Source organism: Mya arenaria, chromosome 3 (assembly GCF_026914265.1).
Source record: "Mya arenaria isolate MELC-2E11 chromosome 3, ASM2691426v1".
Classification (NCBI taxonomy): domain Eukaryota; kingdom Metazoa; phylum Mollusca; class Bivalvia; order Myida; family Myidae; genus Mya; species Mya arenaria.
Window position 1 is genome coordinate 30,343,727 of NC_069124.1, and position 8,696 is coordinate 30,352,422.

An 8,696-nucleotide genomic window follows, 5' to 3' on the forward strand; every position below is an offset into this window, starting at 1 on the left:
TGAGGGCTTATTTGAGAAATCGGGGAATGCAGTGCCATATAATATGTTTAATCTTCACACGTATTTGGATTATTTTGTAAACATATTTTTTATGGAGTAATAAAACCGATTCTCCCATCAAACACATCAATGTTCACAAACGAAAGTAGAACATTTTCACCAATTTTTAGCTGAATTTCACTCAAGAAGCTTACATTTAAGATAAAGCCAGTATTAGCGAGTTCTTTTATTTTGTCGGGAATAAAAATGACCGCCTGATTACCGGAATAAGCATGTTTATACTCCTTTTCTGGGTTGAGCTGGAGCCAAAGCCAGGGAGCTGGAGCCAAAGCGTGGAGGCTGAGCCAATACGCTGTATGATAATGCATTCAACTGGTCATATTTGGAATAGTTGCAGTTTTTTTATTTATAACTAGTATTTAGATAGTGTTGTATTTTTTTTTAAATATTTAATAATTTATGATTATTTAATGCAATTCATCTGATAATGGGCGTTGCAATCTCAGAAATGTGACACTGTGTCGCATCAAACCGTTTATTTGTGTAATTAAAAGTATACACTAACAATCGTTAACCATAACTTATTTTTTAAATAATTTTCCTCCGCATAGCAGTGCATTACAATGTCAACATTGATGAACAAAAAAGATAATTGTGTATGTTTACTGTTTGTTTGTTGTTAACTTTAAAGGGGCTGTTTCACGTATGATAAAATAGCGAAAAAAAAAATTGTCGAAAACTGACATAAACTTGGCATCGATGTGTACAATGCAATGAAACTTACTAACTGAAGTACCACATAGTTTACAATTTATTTAAGTTTAGCAGTTATTTCGTATTTTTCCATTAAAAAAGATTACTGGGTATGTCGACAAGGTAGAATTCATTCCTTAAGCGTGATTGTCTAGTCGGTGTTATCACGTGATATTACCGAGGTAGGTGTATAGCTTAATTATGTCACCCGATCAGTATATGATATCAAAGCGTAACATATTCAATTAGATAATTGTCCTGAGATTCGTTACAGAAAAAAACTTTTTTTGGTGCCAATCTGTGATACAGTCCCTTTAAAGCTGCACTCTCACAAATTGTCAGTATTTACACTTTTTTAACCATTTTGTCTCAGAATCGTCTTATTTAGCCATCAATGCCTTCAATTCAGATATCTTACATAACTCATAATTGAACAGATCTTAATTCCTTGGTAAAATGCCGAAAAATGCATTTTTCTTAAACCGTCTGTAACGCTTTTAGCCATAAAACATCAATTTTCGATCGTAAATATGATCAACTCCGGTCTGATCTTTTGTCAGCAGCCTTATAACACTTTTTTCCAGACATTTACGCAAAAGTCAGCTCATCCAGAGACAAAAACTAAAAAAAGTTGTCAAAACGATAAATCTACGAGAGTGCAGATTTAAAAACAGAAACAAAAGCTTTGTAGCGACAAAATAACATTCTGTAACCTTGGACAGTACATGAATCAATCATTTTCACATTTAACAACGGTGTCTTTATTTCTGAAAATTACGATTATTTGCTTTAATTGCCAGTGTTTGCTTTCCGGCATCGAGAATCTAATTTGCCTTTTTAAGTTTCATCTTTCCTAGAATTATGAGCGCTGCAATAAATTGGTAATTACTTTAATGAAAACACATGTTGGGTAAATGACGGGAATGGCTTCGATTTCTGTGGGCGGGAATATGATATCCACTTCATGTTGCGTTTGAAAGAAGATGCGTGCGAACAACTTAAAACCATTAGGTGACGATATTTTCGATATTTTTAATCTACCCTTTATAGATCATACTGCTCAATGTCGCTTTGATATTGCACAATGTATCATTAAATGATTAATTCATAATTTCAAACATGTTCATCCCGTTTAAAAATTATCGTCTGATACCAAATATAACGTGTTTGATTTTTTTTTTTATTTACATATACCAGGGTAATTTTGAAGGGTAACTTTGATAAAGAGAACACCGAAATTTTAATATTTTCTAATTACTTCATAGTATATATATGTTTAGAATTAGAAAGAATTAATATTCAGGTGTAATCTAAGTCAAATTTAACCTTATAAAATAAATTAGAATGTATTAAATTCCGGTGTTTTCTAAGTCAAAATTACCTTTAAAAAATACCCTGGTATTTAAGTATGACTTTCATTTTGATCTTTGGTCAATGCCTTTCTTTAAAAAAAAGCACACTCTAAAACGTCTGTGTATTTTGTAATAATTAATTCCATTAGAAAGTTGTACTTTATTCGAAAATGCGGAGTGAAAATGCTAGATAATTATCCATCCCATTTCCAACCCGCAACAAAGCGCAGTTTTGCATTGTCGCATTTTCATCGCCCAAACGAAAACCATCAATGAAGTAACAATCATATTACGCAATGGGACTTGTATCCAATTTATGAATATCATTTCAGAATGAATTAAAAAACTATGTGTGTTTTATTGTGGTCACCCCTAATTTAGGAAAACGTAAAACAACAAATAAATATTTTGTTTTTATTTTTTAGTTATAATCCCATTACCAGAGATTTAGACATAAAGATAAATAAGTCTTGTAAAAATAAGTTTTAAGGGAAAAATGTATTGAATTAATCACTGGCACCGGATTTTCAAACTTAATCATTTTAAAAAAAAAAATCAAAAAAAAATCTTAAAATTCCTTACTAAAAATTATAATACCGAATATATATTATACAGTACAAAGTGCATATTTAAAAAAATAAATATTTTTCAATATTTTTTCACATATTCGGTATTATAATATTTAGAAAGGAATTATAAGATTTTTTTGATTTAAAAAAAAAAATGATTGAGTTTGAAAATCCGGTGCCAGTGGAATTAATTGATATCAAGACGCCAATGCGGCAACGCATTTCTGGTGGAGAAACTGCCTGTTGCATCAAATTTGTTCAGTGTTTCATCTAGTATTTTTCAAAACTTCTACAAGCAGAGAAACCCTGAGTCCTTTAAACTACATACTGTTTCAGAGCAATTTGTCCTGAATGAATTATCCAAACTAAATTGTTCAAAAAGCACTGGGCTTGATGATATTCCTGCTAGATTTCTAAAGGATGCAGCTCCAAGATACATATCACATTTTTAATAAATAGTTCTATTGTTAATGAAAGCGTGCCAAATGACTTAAAGAGTGCCAAGGTCAAACCGCTTTTTAAGAAAAATAGTAGGTCAGAAGTTTCAAATTATAGGCCTGTTAGCATTTTATCAATTGTGTCCAAAATTCTTGAGCGAGCTGTCTACACTCTACACTAATACACCTTACAGATTTTACGTAGACAATCTTCTAAAGATTTATTTACGGGCATGATCATGTTGGATCTACAAAAAGCTTTCGACACAGTAGATCATGATATTTTATGCCGAAAGCTACAGGTCTTGGGTGTGGAGTCGGTGGGTGGTTTCGCTCATACCTAACCGACAGAAAACAGTCAGTTCATGTTAACAATACCAAATCAGATTTTGATCAAGTTGTGTGTGGTGTACCTCAAGGAAGTATATTAGGTCCTCTGCTGTTTTTATGCTACAATAATGACATGAATACAAGCATCAGTTCTAAATGCAAACTTATACTTTATGCTGATGACAGCGCTATCTTATTTTCTCATAAAGACCCTGATATTATTAGACAAGTCCTTGGTCAAGAATTGCAAAACTGCAGCATGCGGTTAACTGATAACAAATTATCCCTTCATTTAGGAAAGACCGAATGCATTCTTTTTGGCTCCAAACGTAAACTTGGCAAAATAGGGGATTTCAGCATTCAATGCAATGGTCATGAAATCAAGTCTCAAGATTCAGTCAAATATCTTGGGTCAATTTTGGACTCTGATTTGTCAGGTACATCTACTGTGAACAATATTGTTAAGAAGGTTAACTCTAGAATCAATTTTTTATATAGACAACGTGAATTTTTAAACAAATCTCTTAGGAAAACTCTTTGTAATGCATTAGTTCAATGTCATCTTGACTATGCTTCATCATCTTGGTACTGTGGCCTTACCATGAAGTGTAAAAATAGACTCCAGGTGGCACAAAATAAAATTGTTCGTTTTATTAATAATTTTCATTGTAGAACCTCGCTTTCAGTGGCAAGTTTTGCTGATCTTGGTTTTTTAAATGTCGAACAAAGATGTAGACAACTTAGGCTAAGTCATGTACACAAAATATTTTATGACAAGTGTCCAAGTTACATGAAGGATAATTTTGCCAAATGTAACGAAGTTCACTCATATGGCAGTAGATCCAACTTAAAATTGTATGTCCCACATAATGGTGGTTTTACAGCAGCTTCTTTTTATTTTAATGGTATACGGGATTGGAACATGCTTACAACTATTTGTATAATTGTGTGGTATATTATATAATTATGTGATACTGATAGTAGTTTATTTATGATGAATGTCATATATTAATTTAATTCATCTGAGTATATGATATAATATTATATAATACTGTTCACTAAATCATTAAATGCCAACTGTAATACCTTTGACATGGACCCCGTGGGAAATAAGCTTTTGTACTTGTGCAAATCTTTACGGGTTAACCTGTGCAATGTCATTTATTATGTTAAACTTTATTTGGTAAATCTTTATTTGGTAATAAATTAGATAGCTTTATCATTAACACCAGAAGTAATACTTGTTTTAGTAGATCTAGTATTATGTATAATTTCATGTTAAACTTTCTGTGATATAACTTATTAGTACTCTAAGTATCATGCAAATACAATATGTGATATATCCTATATTGATGTAAAATGTACTGTTATTGACATAATGCACGAATAAAACTACTACTACTACTACTGCCCAATTAAAGCCGGAGTTTTTAGTTGACGATGCAATTTTGCAAACCTAAGAGTTCGGCTAGTGACCTAGTTTTTTTCAACCAAGAAGATCCATACGATCCATATTTATACCTATCAGAGACATCGTTCATACGGATAACCTGGTCGAATTTCATGTATATCAACAAAAACTATTCCATTTGTGTGAATATAAATGAACATTTTATAAATATTGTAACGATCCGCTGTAGTACGTATGGTTGGTAATATGCAAACTAGCAAAGCCCGGGCTCTGTGTGGATTGAGAATTTACTGTATATAAAGACCAGTGGACCCCTTCAGGGTCGAGCATGCTTTTCTCTGAAGGGATCTGTTGGCCTTGTTAGGCTCTCACGTTACAATATATCAGCTTTTCCTGAAAGAAAAGTCACAGGGACCTAGTTTTGACCCCAGGTGAGAAACACTTAATCGTTTAAGATTTCATGCACACAAATATTTTTAAAAAGTTAATTAAAACTTTAATTAAGTCAAGAACTGGGAAAAAAGTTTCGAAACATTTTACTTAAAGATTTATGGCTTTTTACCCAAAATGATATTCACATCGCCTAATATACAATGCAGACAAATTTTCGTTTCGGAAAAAAGTTTTATGAACATTAAGAAAAACAACTTTTGAATTTGTGATCCAGTTTGTAAAAGATATCATACAGGCAAATAGTCTGCCCAAGTTTCATAACAATTGGTTTTATTACGTGGAATGCACACTGAAACGCAAAATTGTTAACCCACCGCCGGGATGTGTGGAATGTATGTTTATAAAATAGCAGTTGACATTAGTTGCTGACTGATATTGATATGTTTGGTAAGCAATATATATAGGCGTGATCATATGAAATTATTAACCTTAAATGATAATGGTCAACACTTAATAGACAATCAAGACAGCTTTGTGGTAAGTCCAGAAGGTTTCCATGACATCTGTTTTGTAAGGCATATTTGTGACATATATGGGATCAACGCCTGAGTGGAAGTCGGTTGTTTCACATGGAGGTGAAGGCTTTTAAGATTGACAGAGTCCATGAACTCCTGAAGATTGTAGCGGTCTGCACTTGACTTCAGCTGGTCTATGTTGAGGTCTCCAAGGGCTATCAGTGTATTGTCATTGATAAGAACCATGCATTTGGTCTGTGGTAAACAGGTACTAGTGAAAAACACTTTGTTGACGACACTAATTCCGGATGAACAACTTGACCATGTTTGTCATGCAGATTGGTAACACTTTGAATACATGGCTTTAGGTAAATGGATATGCCATCATGTGGCATTGTGTTGGTGTTTTTTGGTAAACGCACATACATGTAAAAGGTTGATCAAATCCGGCCACGTAAAAATATTCCTCAAGATCTGTCCACATAGTCCAAGACTCAGTAAATGTGCTAAGAGTAAGCTAGCATCATATTTAATGTTGCTAATGTGTTTTTGCAGGGATCTAGTATTCAAGCAGATGAAAATGTGATCTGCTGTGTCACATGAAGGGTCTCTTGACATATGTCTGTCTTTCCTCAGCCTCGGCATCTCCTCAACCACCTGCTTATCCACTGTTATCTATTTGCTATTGAGTTCAATCAAGTAAAGTCCTGAGAGGGACGTGACACGGCTTTGGGCAACATACACCATGCGGGTCTGAAATATGTCCTTGAAAGACACAACTACCTCTGACATGGACATTCCCTGTGCCTTGTGAATTGTCATGACAGCAATGGCAGCTAGCTTCAATGGGAACTTTCGGCGAACAACATTTATGTTTTTGTATTTCCTAACCTGGAACGTCTGTCAACAACAGCTATTGGTGTCAAGGTATTATCAATGTTCTGCTTCATGAGATTCTTATTCTGTTTACGGGCCGATGGTCATGTCTGTAAGTTAACCCCACAGTGTATGAGGTTTAGCATTTGAAGATTCAAAGTGTTTCAAGGTTTCTGTGGCTCCGTTTGTAAGACGATCACGTGTATCAATGTTGACGACAGCCATATAATGGGAGGGAACCTTTATATGTAGAAGCTGCAATAGGTTTTGTGTCTTCTGTGGGGGCAGGTCCTTGGCGATGCAAAGCACTGTACTGTTGGCCCTTGCTGTCACATCTCCAATTGTGTAAACAACAGCAATGGAGGTACAACCGTCTGTGTGAAGTGTTTGAAGACTTTATTATGTCCATTAACCTTGTCATTGATGGTAAATGGGTGTAGCATAGTGGACAAGGTTTGCTTGTTTTCAAGTTTGATAACTTTTGACTCCAATGTGACCATGTCAGAGGAAGTGTGATTCCCTTCTCGAACTCTGTTTAGAATCTCAGCTTAGGACACATCATCTTTGTGCATCATTATGGTTTTAAGAACATAAAGACGAACTAGATTATGCTAGGTGTTGCTGGCAAGTGGCCCATTTATACGGACAGAAGTTTTAAAAATCCAGTTGTCTTGTACTAGACGAAGTTGGAACAACTAGCCAACAAGTAAGAGGCTCATTCCACCAAAAGGAGGTGAAGTACCAAAGATGTCTTGGAATCTTCCGTTGTAGAAGTCAACTCCGACCATAGATACTTCATCAATTATTAAGATTCTCAGTCTGGCATATCTAAACCTAAGTGCGTTCAGTGTGTTATGATCTAGTGTGTGGTACTTTGCTAAGGACTGTTTAGCAGGAAGGACTTTTTAGCAGGCAATGCATATAATGAGTGGAGAGAATAGCCTCCAACGCCAAAAGCAGACTGACCTGTAATTGCTCCCACATTTAGTTCATCAGGATTTTCTCCCCTAACAGTATCATTGTACCTGTATTAGGGTTGGCACAAACATTTCAGAAGGTGACTTTCCCCTACTCAAGCTTCTCCACTCAGAAATATATAGAATGGGTCATAGGTAGTTTTTGTGATTCAAGAATACTGTAGAATAATTGTTGTTGTTCCTTGTGAAGGATTTTAGCAAGATGGTTGTATTCTTCTATCGAGAGTCGACTATTTATGATACTTTCTTCAGGTATTTATGGCAAGACCGATATCAGCACCAATAGCATATCCGATATGAAGTGGCCTGTTAGATTGTCCCATGTTCGTCAAGTCCAATTGTTATTTGGGGAAGTGGTGGAGGTAACGTTCATTAGTGGTGGGATAACCCTGGATTGTTGTGTTAAACACGACAATAGGTAAGAAAAATCATAAAAGTATTTGAGAAATGAAATGTTTTTTACAGGGATATGTGCAAGATGACCTCCTGTCATTATTGATTCCATGGGTGTATTTGGTTTCCTCTACAATGTCGCCGTTGTCCCAATCATTCGGGAAAAACAAGACATCGTATATGAAAAGTTTGATCCTCGACCTTTAAAAGTTACAAAACAGCGATTAACACAATTATAAAATGACAAGACAAGTTCTGTCCGTAGAAAATCTCTTATGTAGCGTACAGAAGTATTATGATATTGTTTGGTATAATTAACGTGTAATATTGTCATTAAAGGTGAATATTGTAACGCTGTATGATGAGGTGGATCTGTCAGAGTTTGCTGGGTAATGCTGGTTGCATGGTTTGTTTTTTTGTATTCTTTTTTTTTAGCATTTGTCCAAAATATTTTGTTCACGTTGACATTACATCTTCATATTATTGCTCTATACTAGATGCTTATTTATTCGTCAAATCAAAGCAACTCTCATCTTCACACAACCGTGACCAACATGGACAGTGAAACTGATGGCTTTCGGTGGTTGTGGAATGACCTACTCAATGCCCAGGATGCTACATTGAGCCATTCTAGTACATGAACATCGGATGCGGTCGTAGATGAAATGTTATTGGATGCAAGATATTGAC